The following is a 13014-nucleotide window of genomic DNA, read 5'->3' as shown; positions in this document are numbered from 1 at the left end:
GCTTGCTGCTTATCATCCATCCCAGAAGGAGACTGGTTGGAGGAGACCTTGGAGTTAAGCCAGGATCTGAATTAGAAAGCACTGCCTTCAGAGGAAGCCAACTGGGCCAATTAAGGTGTTGACGACGCTTCCCAGGAACTGGGTTTGAGATATCTTAACTTTGATGGAAGAGTTTAAGCTTCTAAAAATCCCCAAGAACCTCATATTTTCCAGGGAATAGTGCCTGGCCTCTTAAAGGCTTCCAAGAAAATGGGATTCTCAGAAGCCCTTTCGACCTCCAAGCTTGCTGGTCCAATCAGAAGAAGTGTATGGAAAAACAAAAGCAAAGAAAACAGAGCCTTCCACACACTCTGAGAGGTTTAGATGAGTTAAGTGTTTAAATAAAAACCTTGCTGCCACTTAGGACAGTTACTGCCTTTGGGAAAGGAGCCAAGCCTCCGGCTGTTCTCCCCACTCTGGGCTGTTAGGTATGGCAGGCTTGGTCAGCAACAATGTCAGCACAAGAGGCCCAGACTAGCACTGCCTTCCCCTGGAATTTTCTCAGAATCCTGGCATACTTACTAATCTTCTTCAAAACTGGCATACACCAGTAATTACCATCTCAACTGTAAATGACCGTAAACTCCTGCTGCAAACCCTGCGAGGTAGTTCTCACCCCTGCCTTGTAGATGAGAAAGCTAAGGACTGGGAGGAACCAAGTAATTCACCGGGAAGTGTGAATCGGACAGACTTGAAGGTGGGTGTTCTAATCAACGCTGGTGAGTTCGTGAGAACGGGTGAGAGTGAGGCCAGGGGCAGCCCGTCTGGAGAGTCCTGCTGCTACCAGCATTAACCCTTCAGCCGCTGGACTCTAGTATTAATGGAATCCTGCAATAGAGATCCGGACTCTAGGGGGAGGGAATTCCAACAAATAGTTCCCGAGAAATGGAAAAGGAAGTGGTGAAAAACAGCAAAGAAATTTAATCAGTACATCCATGATATCGAGACAAAGGAGTCCTGCAACCTTATCTCTGTCCCCAGGAATGCTGACTTCACTTTCCAGGTTATAGAGGAAAGGGACAAAGGGTGGCGCAAACAATTACAAATAATACGTCTTAGTCAAATGGTGGTTCCAGGGCTGGAGAGATGGTTAGGAAGGCTGGCTGCTCTTCCAGAGGTCCTGAGTTCAATTCCCAGCAACCTTATGGTGACTCACAACCATCTATGATGGATCCGACGCCCTCTTCTGGCGTGTCTGAAGATAGCCACATTGTTCTCATATACAGAAAATAAATAAATAAATCTTTAAGGAAAAATGGTGGTTCCATTGATCAGCATTGGTTAGACAGGGCCTTATTGCAACATGAAAAGCATTGCTTCCTGACTGGTAGATGGTAGACTCTGGTCACAAGGTCTACTTAAATCTGAGGTAGCCGCAGAAGAGAATGATTCAAAGTAAAGGTGGCCTAGGCAAAATGGATCCACAGATGTCAAGGTTTTATATCTTTACTTACCCATTGGGCATTTTTAGGCCAGACTGGGAAGCATCAATGCTTTTAAGCAAAGGTAGCCTTTAAGTCAACATTTCTCAAACAGTGAGTGGAGGCCCCTTGGGGAGTAGTTGAATAACCCTTTCACAGGGGTCACCTAAGACAATTGGAAAACACAGATAATTGCATTACGATTCATAACAGTAACAAAATTACAGTTATGGAGTAGCAACGAAAATAATTTTATGGCTGAGAGTCCCCACAACATGAGGAACTGTATGAAAGGCCACAGTATTAGGAAGGTTGAGAAGCACTGGCCTAAGTCCTTGTCCCCCTGGAGAGGTCTAGGACGGTAGGAAGAAAGCATGTGAGGTCTTGAGAAAGTAGCTTTTTATTAACCCGTTATTTCAGTAATCTTAGAGCTGGCACAGGCAGCCCTGACACAAGATGGCTGAAGACTGGAGAGGAATCCCAGGCACAAGTGGATGAAGGGCGGTGTCATTTCTGCTTGGAGGCAGAGAGAAAGTATTATAGGATGATGGATGGCCCACTAGGTCTTCAGAACAAGGACCGGCAAGGGAGTGTCGGCTAGAAGCAAGAATGTAACAATGTCAGAGGCGTCAAGCCCCAGGGACTCCAACACATTTACTGTTGCAGATGGAAAGGTGAGGTTTGGAGCTGGGAAGTGGGAAGGGAGAACCATAATAAATGGGAATAGAAAGGAACCCAGAAAATGGGCATCTGAAATAGATCTTAACCAGGAAGCTGGATAAACCCAGTTTATGCTTTGGACATATAAATACTGATGGGTTTTTAATCCTAAAATATAAACTATCCATTTTTCAAGTAAAAGTGTTAAGCAGGCAGCGTATACAGTACACACTGAGGTAAAACACATTGGTCCAGCTTGCCTGCCCACTGACACAGAGTCACATTGTCACTTCCTGGTCGCTCCACGCTGGACTTGAATTACAACATTTTATCTTCTAACAATTTTGCAAGAACTGGACTTTTTTTAAAAAAAAAAATGCTACAGCTTAGCAAATGCCTGACTTCTGCCTACATTTTCCCAGGGTTCTTTCTTCGGGTTGGATGTTGGTTCTTTTTCTTGAAGATACGCTATAGAATTGCTGAGAGTTAAGTCATCCTCGGAATCAGAGCACAGAGTTCCACAGCCTCTACACCTGGATTCCCAGTCGCCTCTGCTGAGCTGCCTGGGTGAGCTCATTCCTGTATCCACATCTGCTGGCCAGCACCTGCAGTCAACCGGGAGCCATAAAACCACTCTCCTGGGGGTCAGCACTCCAGCTCAGTGGATTTCTTTAGCACTTCATTCCTGTCTCACATAACCCCAAACTATCCTCATCTCCTGTTAATGCAGTCTTATTACGAACTGTGTAAGAGTCTCATGCAGTTCCAGCGGTAAGAGCAAGCAACTAGAAATCCCACTCAAGACGTGCAAAATGTCCAATTCTCTACTAATTTGTCCAATTCTTCACTAATTTGATTGCTTTTGGAGGAGACCCTCCAAAGTGTTTCAGATAGTTCATAATCCAAGAGGGACAGGGTTTTGGGATATGAAGTGATCACATGCCTGTTTGAGTGTGTGTGTGTGTGTGTGTGTGTGTGTGTGTGTGTATGGATTTGTGTATAAGTGTGTGTGAGAGAGCAAGTGAGTGTGTTTGTGTATATGAGTGTGTATATGTGTGTACGTGTGTGTGAGAGTATTGTGAGAGAGTGTGTGTGAAAGTGTGTGAGAATATATGTGTGTATCTGTGCATGCACAAGAATTCTTCTCATTTTTAATGGTAGGGACCTAGGTTTGTTTCAAAGAGGGAACTGAGTATACTGCAAGAAGCCCTTGGCTGAGTATCCTAAGGTTTGAACTCTAGTCTTAACTATGAACACCGGAAACATCCTTGTTCCTCCATGCTATGTCTCTTCACATCCTAGACTTTTAGCTACCTTAGCCTGAGGCCTTAATGGTCTCTCAGAGGTGGGAGGGGAGGTTCTCATTTTTTCTGTGATTAAAGCACATTTTCACATAATAGTATAGCACAGTTGGGAACGTTCTTTAGGCACATTTCTGACTACAGTATGACTGCATCTCCTAATTACTATAAGGTCACCTACAGTTATGGACCCACAGGTGGTGAATGACTACTCTTATATTCTCCTAAATAACCCAGAGTGGGAGGTTTCCCTCAGTAATCTGTCATTATCCCTTTTCCCTTATCACACCCGTGTCCTAGAGACCACGCTGGTGTCAAGTCTGTGTCTGTATCCCTTAGTGTCCCATCGGATATATGACCTTGGATGACACGAGAGCTCAAATATAACTCAAACTGGTTTTTAAATACATTGGGCTAAATATTGAGAATAACTGTTCTGCGGGTCACGCTTGCTAGAAACTTCTACAGCTTTCTAAAAGAAAGAGCTGACCGTGGTGGTCCTGTGGTTTGGGAGTGTCCTGGAAGGGTTCACACAGCAGAGGACTGCCGTTCAGTGCTTCTGTGTGGAGAGTATCGAGGCGTTACTTCGGGAAGAAATTACAGTAGTCCTCATACAACTTCAGTTATTTCCTACAAGGCTGACAAGCCCTAAAAGGGTGAGCTTGATGTTTCTCCTGGTCCCTGACTTTTGTCTCATCCTCTTATCCCTCCATCTTCCAACATGATGTCACCATGTGAAGTAGCCAAGGGAACTCCTAACAGAAGCTGAACCAAGGCTGATCGAGGACTAACTCTGTGGGCCAAACAAACCTCCCTTCTCTAAAAAACAGACAAACAAACATGGAACTTCTGGTATTTTGTTGTAGCAACTAAAAACACACTAATATATGTAGAATGCTTAGCTGAGTCTGACGTCCATATCTATTGAAGAATGGACTCCTTATTGAAGAGAACATGATCCAAGATGCCCTTTGCAAGTCCCCATTGTCTGCAGCGTTGCAGAGGAGAGGATTGAATGGAAACTGCTCACACCCACCAAGAACATCAATGGGATCGGAGGTCAGTTTCTTCCTGTGTCTAACAGTTCCAGGTTTTTAGAAGGTGGCATTTAAAGTTCTTTTGTCTTAGGAAGCAATGATTTTTTAAGTACTTAAAGATGATTGCTGTGGAGGCCACTAAAGCATTGGCTCTGTTGTGTCCCTGTAAATCATTTTTCATTTCCTCTAATGCCCTCTTTCCAAGCATCTGCTGGTTTGTTGTTCTAGGCAGAGAAAGTGACGAGCAGTCTGGTGAGTGCTTAATACAGATTCAGACCCTTTGTCAAAGAATGGTTAAGATCAGAGCTTTTCGGAGGCAAGCTGCGAGATCAAAGGACATCTTTATCATGGGTCTTACGGGGTGTGACTTTAAACACCAGAAATTAGACCTTTGGAGTCCACGTATTTATCGTTAAAATGTGTCTTATTTCTAAGGAAACAAGGTCCTTAGCTCCGCCCCCCCTCATTTTTACCAGGAAATGGGTAGGCGGAACAGGCCTGTGATCTTCCTTTTCTTCTCTAATGAGAATCGTGCTTTGGAGTAGTGCGTTTATGTTGTTCCAGATGTGTGCTGAAACACTTCAGACACAGAAATGGGTGGGTCAGGCCCCTGCCTTTCCTGGAGACCGCATGGAAGGAAGTTGGGCAGTTATGGAAGGTCCTTGATCTGTACTGACTGATACTAAGCGAGGGTGCACAGACTTGGGCTCAACATACAGTGAGGCCTGTGGGAATGATCATCATGGGACAAGGCGTTCATGGGTGAGGTGGGGCAGTGGAGCGGTGTGTGCGACCCCTAGAGGACATGAGTGGAGTACGGCTCCAATGAAGTTAGAGTTCAGGATGCAGACCCATACTGCCAAGATGCCAAGATCCAAAAGGCATCGGGTATTCCCGTTACACGCGGCCTTGTACGCTATGCCAGAACTTACTTCAGAAGAATGGGGAAGCATCCAAAGACCCTAGGTGGGAGATTAAGGTGTACTGACTCTATACCTGTGTCCGAGGAGCCTCTTGCTAGCGGTCAGGGATTGATTTCCTCACCAGGTTTTGAGAAAGTTGCCTAGAGCGGTTGCCAGCTGAAAGTTGCCAGCTATGCTCACGTGGGTGTTTTGTTGAAACTACTTGCTACATAGTGTCAACAGGATGCCTCTACCCGGAGATCACTCCGGGCTCCCCTCCTCCCCACTCCATATCTGGTGAAATCACCAGCTGGGGGTGGGGGTGGGGCAACCTTGACGCTGACTTCTTCCCAGCTTAGAATGTTTTCATCCGGTCTTGATCATCTACCAGAAGGCCATTTTTTCCTTTTCCTGGTTTTGGGGGTTGAACCTGAACGCCGAGCTACATTCCGGGTGCTGCGACCAGAAATCTTCTAATTGCCATTCTCGCTCCTCTACATTCCCATTGGGGTTGGATTAAAAACAAGGGCTGACAGTAACTGTGCCGTAAAAGCACAGTTGTCTTCCAGGATTACCGTGGAGACCAGGCTCATCCTTAGGTGTGTCGATTCACTGGGGCTTAATGGCGCCGTTGCTGTGTAGAATGGTGGTTTTGTGTAGATTTTAAACCAAGTTTCTGTAAGGATCAGAGTTGGGGCATAAAGTTGGAACCAATCTACATCCCATGTTAAAAAAGAGAAAAAGAAAAACCAGACTCTTAAGAATGATTCAACACACCCACTGAAAGCAAATGTTAGTGGCTTACTGGAAGACGTTATGCATGAATGAATTACCACAGCTCACATCACATGTGCAGGCAGAATGTCTAGCCAGACTAAAAATGTCAAGACCCCAGCTTAGCCTAATTCATGAGCCTCGGGTCCAAGTAAGAGAGACACTGTCTCAAAAATCAAGGTGGAGAGTTATTGAAGAATGATCTCTGGCAGGCACACACACACACACACACACACACACACACACACACACACATCTGTAGTTGCAAAGATGTCTGTCTCTTCACTGTACCCAGAAGGGTGATTCTACCTCTCTATAATCTCATATTAATGGAGAAGGCGACCACTTAAATCTGCACCAGAACCAGGCATATTGTTCATGCTTGCAAACCCAGCAGTTCTGGGCCAGCCGGCCACATACAGTGTGAGACTGTACTGGATAGTAACACAAGCTAGAGTCACCCAAGAGGAAGGAGCCTCAGTTGAGAAAATTCCCCCCATAAGATCAGGCTGCACTTCTCTAGAACATTTTCTTAATTACTGATTGATGTGGGAGGGCCCAGCCCATTTGGGGGGGTGTGCTATCCCTGGGCTGGTGGTCCTGGGTTCAATAAGAAAACGGGCTGAGCAAGCCAGGGGAAGCAAGCCAGGGAGCCTCATGGCTTCTGCGTCAGCTCCTGCCTCCAGGTTCCTGCCCTGTTTGGGTTCCTGTCCACACTCTGATGATGAACAGAGATGGGGAAGTGTAAGTCAAATAAACCCTTTCCTCTCCAGTTTGCTTTTTGGTCATGGTGTTTCATTGCAGCAACAGTAACCCTGACTAAGGCAGAAATTGCTACCAGGATGGTGGAGTATCGCTGTGACAGACTGACCAGGTTGTTTTGGGGGAGGATTGTGGAAGGACTTTGGATCTTGGTGCCAGGAAAGTGGTTGAGTGTTCATTGCATGGTGAGCTATAGGAGCTTAGAAGGTGAGAAGGTTGAGGAAAAGGCAGAAGATGAATGACTGCCTGTGGGGTTTAAAGACTCTGTTGGGGTCACATGTTATTTTGAATTAAGGTTCCGGTTAGCTGGGGCTGAGGAATCATCTGTGATCAACAAGGTACCGGAACTAATAAAGCGAAACTTTGCTGGTCGGCTGGAGAAGAAGGGACCAGCATCACTGAGGTGAAATCTTCTGGGAAGTGTTACCTGAGAGCTCACAGAAGCTGTCTTCCAGAGGAGCCCTCCTTCTGCCCCCTGAACTTGGTAGGGTAAGAGTCTCCCAGATGGGACTGGTTTTGAAGGCATGAAGGAGTCATGGGGAGAAGCTGAGGCTTGGCACTGTGTGGCAGGGCTGGAGTCCCTGCAGAAGGCCAGGAGAGGGTGAAAGTGCAGCCCAGTTCCAGCAAGAGACTCTAGCGGTTTTGGAGATGCCAGTGCCATGGGATGACCATCATGAACAGCAGCAGCAGTGGGATGGAGTCAGCCAGAGCCTAGAAGGCAAGCTGTGTGTGTTGCAGAGGGCAGAGCTGGAGAGGTGATCCACGTCCTTTGGAGGAGCCCAGGGATGGTGAGTGGATCTCAGATAATTGGACATTGAGTTCACACTGTCGGAGTTTGGTTTTTGCTTGGTTCAGACTGTGATCGCGCCCTGGATCTTCCCTCCTGAAGAAAGTATTTAACTTAATTTTGATTTTTTTTTTTTAAAAAGGGGCCTCAGAAGTTGAAAGACTTTAAAAGATTTTTGGATTTTTAAAGAGATCGGATGTTTTAAAGAGACTGAACTTCTAAAGTGTTTGAATTTGTAAGGACCGTGGGTCTTTTGAATTTTGTTTATGTTTTATACGGTGATATGAATATTAAAGTGCCCTTTGGGGGATAAATGAGAAAGGGAAGGTTCTTACTAAAAAAGTGATGTGTTTGCATTGTCAGCTGTCCTGGTTAGTTTTATGTCAAGTTGATGCAAACCAGAGTCGTCAGAGAGGAGAGAGCCTCAGCTGAGAAAATGCCTCTATGAAATCAGGCTGTAGGCAAGTCTGTAGGGAATTTTCTTAATTAATTATCAATGGGGGTGGAGCCAGTCCATTGTGGGTGACACCATCTCTAGACTGGTGATCCTAAGTGCTGTAAGAACTCAGGCTTAGCAAGGCATAGGAAGCAAACCAGTAAACAACACCTCTCCATGGCCTCTGCATCAGCCACTGCTTCCAGGTTTCTGCCCCGCTTGAGTACCTGTCCTGACTTCTTCAACGATGGGCAGAGCAAGACAAATGAACCTTTTCCTCCCCAGCTTGCTTTCTGATCAACGGAGTTTCATCACAGCAATAGTGACCCTAAGATAGAGACTCAAAACAAAAAGCAAAACAAAACAACGATCTGCACAAAAACGTCTCCCTATCCAGAGTCCCCTAAGTGGGCCTGGTGCCCACCTTCGTGTTGAGGAACGTGACATTTAATTCTAAAGCCAACCCGACTGTTTTGACATTTACTCAGAATCTTAACCTTATTTCCTGTCTATCTCCCACCTATAAACGAGGTGTGCTTCATTTAATTTTTTTTTCCTTGCTAACGCAACTTCATATTATAGGGCTTTGTTCTCCCATCCCTTCTAGGAAGAAGAAAATATAGGGGAATTTTATTTCCCTCCTCTCTTTTGTAGTTTGGATCTTAAATGTCTTCAAAAAGACCATGGGTTAAAGGCTTGTTCCTCATCTGCTACTGGGAGACAGATGGTAGAGGTGAGGCCTGGTGGAAAGAAAGTTGGGTCATCAGGACCTTGTCTTTGCAGGAGATAGTGACACAGGTCCCTTTATATCAGTCTCTCCCATCCCTACTGCTAAGAGGAAACGGGTTTTGCTCTATGACAAGACCCAACTTGAAGCTCCTTCAGCCTTTCTGAAGGCTGGAAGCTACCTGGAAACAACTGACTGACAGGTCTGACTTATCATTCAGAAGAACCCCTCTGTCTTTTTAATGGAGTGTGTGTGTGTGCCTGTGTACATGTGCGCGCGTGCGCGCGCGCGCGCGTGTGTGTGTGTGTGTGTGTGTGTGTGTGTGTGTGTGATACTTTCTCTGCAGGAATGGAGAGCTAACACACTCCACCAGTTATGGTGAGAGGCAAGCCAGTTATGGTGAGAGGTCTGTCCCAGCAGGACAATCATTGAGACGCTCAGCTAGTTGGAACAGGGATGACATCACTGAGGAGGGCTCGTTGCCTGCTGTGCATAGAAACCAGTGTTCTGTGCCTGGGATTTTGCAAAAAGAAAAAGCTTTATTTGGCAAAGAGCTACAAACTCAGATTTGCTTCCCCAATCCGTTTGGGGGCGGGGGTGGGGGATGAAATTTGCCAGAGGTAAAAAGAGATAGCATTGCATGTTGATTGAATGACAAGCTCGTGACCCGTCCTTTTTAGCAGGGTTACATGAGGCTGTGCTCTGCACCCGGGACTTTTGAGCATATAAAATCATTGACCAGACCACCGGATTTCTCATATCTATCCCTAAAAATCCACACACCACTGGCAAAAGGGTTAAAGGCTTTGCCTGGAAAACCACTTAAAGTTAAGGAATTTATTTTGATGTGTGTCTAGGCCTCAGCTATTTTCCCTCATGGTGCTCAACCTTGGTGGCTCCCCCTACCCCCCCATCCTACCCCAAAGGCTATCATCTCTCCACTGGCAGCTGGGCAGCATGCCAGGGGGGTGTCGTCCCTCCCTGGCTGCCTCCAACCTTCATCTCCTCTTGCCTCTGAGCCCTGCCGTGGTTAACTCTTCTTTAAATATGGTCCTTTCGTTGCAGAATGAGCTACAGTGGTTTTCTTTGTCTTCAAAGACTCAACATTGGGACTCTGAGGATCTTCAAACAGAATTTTGTTCTTTTTCTTTCTTTTTTTTTTTTTTTTTTTGAAGATGGGAGAAAACATCGATTCCCTTTTTTTTATAAGTTATGAAGAAGATAGTTAGCCAATCATGTTTGAAATGTATGTTGTTGTGATCATCAGCTGGATGGCCGTGGCAGATGGGTAACTATGGAGTAAAGGGTGGTGAGTCTCATGGTTAGCGTCTTTATTGCTCTAGTGCTAGCCACAGCAGGGTTCCCTCAGTGCTTATCATGTTTCAGAGCTGCACATGGGGAAAAGGACCTCTCCTCTCAGTCATCACCAGTGTCGTTTTCAAGCTCACGAGGGAATTCTGCTTCGGCATCTACAGTTAAAGTGACTCCTTTAACTGCCTAAGGCAGATCAGCGCTACACGCCTCACAGGGGTATACGGCCACGGCAAGAGACAAAGCAAACCTGACTTGACTGCTTGAGGAGCGCATCCAAAGAGGATTTGAAATTCAATTCCCAAACTGTGTAAAAGAAAGACCATGGGCTGGTGAGACGGCTCAGTTGGTAAAGGGGCTTGCCACCAAGTCTGACAACCTGAAGTTTGATCTGCAGGGCTCTCCTGGCTCATCTACCATGACTAAGAATGAATGGTGGGGAGAGCTGCTTTAGCTGTGACTCCAAAGTGTGGGATGATGTCACAGGTGAGGCAGGTACAAGATAGAATGAGGCCTGTCATTGGACGAGAAGGAAGGATGGGCGGGAGACAACAGTGCGGACGTTCTGTGGCAGTTGGTGATACTGAGTTCGTTGTCAGGAAGTTGAGAGAGACAGAGGCTGGTTCTTCGCTCACCCCTTCCTTTTCCCATTTTCATTTGGTCCAAGACCCAAGCCTGTGAGATGGCGCCATCCGTATTGAGCGGGTCTTCCTCTTCCATTAACTCCACCCCCAACACTCTCATGAGCGCACTCAGACAAGACCTGTGTGACAACTAAAAGTAACCACCACAGGTCGTGTGCTCTCTTTTCTATATTCCAGGGAGATTTCACTTCAAATTCCAGTGCCAACACCGACGAAACGCAAGTGTGCAGTAGCCATTCTCAGGAGAAATGGTTCTAAAGGTGCTTTACCTGCTTTGTCTTTTCGCCAATAACCATTCTGCTGCAATGTCAGACGGACCAAGCTATTTTCTCAGGATTTTCTGCAGGACTTGTATTCACATTCCTTCTGTGTAACCTTTCTTCTTTGATTGCTGCTTTTTTCTTTTCTTAAAAAAAAAAAAGGTGTATTTTTCGTTCATGTGTATGACTGTCTTGCCTGGGTATGTCTGTGTATCGTGCGCACGCATTGCCAGAAGAGTCCAGAAGATTGTGTTGGATCCCTTAGAACTGGGGTTACAGATGGTTGTGAGCTGCCATGTGGCACCAAACCTGTGTCCTCTGCAAGAGCATTCAGTGCTCTTAACTTCTGAGCTATCTCTCTGAACCATTTATTTTCTTTTTTTTTAAAAAAGAGATTTATTTCTATTACACACACACACACACACACACACACACACACACACACACTTAGCTGTCTTCAGACACACCAGAAGAGGGCATCAGATCTCATTACAGATGGTTGGGAGCCAACACGTGGTTGCTGGGATTTGAACTCAGGATCTCTGGAAGAACAGTCAGTGCTCTTAACCACTGAGCCATCTCTCCAGCCCCCTTTATTTTCTTCTTTTGTTGGTTGAGTTCAGATGAAACGCAGCCAGGCACATGACCTACCTTTGAACTTTACCTCCAGTACAATTGCTATACTTAAATGCCTTCCAGTATTGAAGTTTTAAAGGAGCCTAGAAGTTTGGACTTCCTCTTTGTCTTGCCTTCCCAGTCACCTCCTGACCTATAGATTTGCAGCACTCCTAGGGTCCTACAGCAATGCTAAAACTTATTGAGTGCGACATCCATTTCAGTCTTATGGAAAATAGACTTTCCATCCTCACACCTGTAACACACAAGGAAACAACCTGCGGACATTAATCAATAGGCAATAGCAAGGAAGGAAACTATACACAGTGAGCTTTACAGTTAGCCCTGCAGACAACTTCATCATTAAAGAAAGGTTGCCTTGGGCATGTAGCAAATGGAGGCACAGAGACAGGAGTCAGGAGAATGCAGTGGTTTATAGACAGAGAAAGAGAAGATCCTTAGTTCAGAAATGCTGAGGTTGCCTGCAATCTTCAGGACAGGATCCCCAAGAGGAGAAAGACCCTAAACTATGAGTTGAGGTCTCTTTGAGTAACTGACTGAGAACTAAACTGCCTAGGTTAGGGCGAGAGGCCAAGAGATCTGGCGCAGTGGTAACTGCTGGCGTGAGATGAATGACGGAGTCCAGAAACATTTCAGTTCTGACAGATCATAAAGACCTTACCTAAAACCAACAAACAAAACCTCAGTGCACAGCAATTAGCAGAGATTCTGTAAGGCCAAATGTGAGGAGTTGGTGGTATCTGCATCCAGATACAAACTTTTGTCTAATACCCTGCCATGACTACATTCATTGTTACTGTTGGGCTCTTACTGGCCTGATTTAGAAGTTACACTTTATCCCAGGTGGATATATAGAGAGAAAGTACAATGTAGGAATCTCCCAAGGTCAACTGGAGTCTTGCGATGATTAAGGGGGGGATCTACTATAGAAAGTACTCCTCAATATTTGTTATACATGAATGAGTGAATGAACTAAATGACTTTATGGACATTAGGAAATTAAAGTCAAGACCGTTGGCTTTTCCACTCCGCAGAGCTGTTACACAGAGTTGGCTTTAAGTAATAGCTCCCATCCAGAGACCGCAATCATCCGCTTTCCTAGAGATTACAAACTATCATTCTACTTGGAATTATACACCAAATGTTACTTATTTATTTTTCTTCCCTGCTGGGGTGCTACACAGGAAGACATTATAAAAATTTCCAGAAACGGAACGGAGGGTAGGAGCAAGGTCCCTTTGATGTCCTCGTAATGGCTGATGTTGACTGTCGACTTGCAGGGATATGGAATAACCACAGGGACACCCGCTGGGTCTG

General features: G+C 45.6%; 1 long non-coding RNA gene across 3 annotated transcripts; it reads left to right on the top strand.

Annotated features, from left to right (window-relative positions):
* Positions 1-343: 343 nt before the first annotated feature.
* LOC148004626 (uncharacterized) lies at positions 344-11245 on the top strand. Of its 3 annotated transcripts, none has more exons than XR_015625263.1 (4): positions 346-736; positions 1881-2134; positions 2543-2687; positions 9912-11245. It is a non-coding gene; the product is annotated as an uncharacterized LOC148004626 (long non-coding RNA). The 3 variants fall into 3 exon arrangements; XR_015625262.1 differs by having other exon boundaries at positions 402-736; positions 2543-2891; XR_015625261.1 differs by lacking the exon at positions 9912-11245 and having other exon boundaries at positions 344-736; positions 2543-3828.
* The last annotated feature ends 1769 nt before the right edge of the window (positions 11246-13014 follow it).

Source organism: Rattus norvegicus, chromosome 7 (assembly GCF_021556685.1).
Source record: "Rattus norvegicus strain SHRSP/BbbUtx chromosome 7, alternate assembly SHRSP_T2T, whole genome shotgun sequence".
Lineage (NCBI taxonomy): Eukaryota > Metazoa > Chordata > Mammalia > Rodentia > Muridae > Rattus > Rattus norvegicus.
This window is presented reverse-complemented; position numbering and strand designations above follow the sequence as displayed.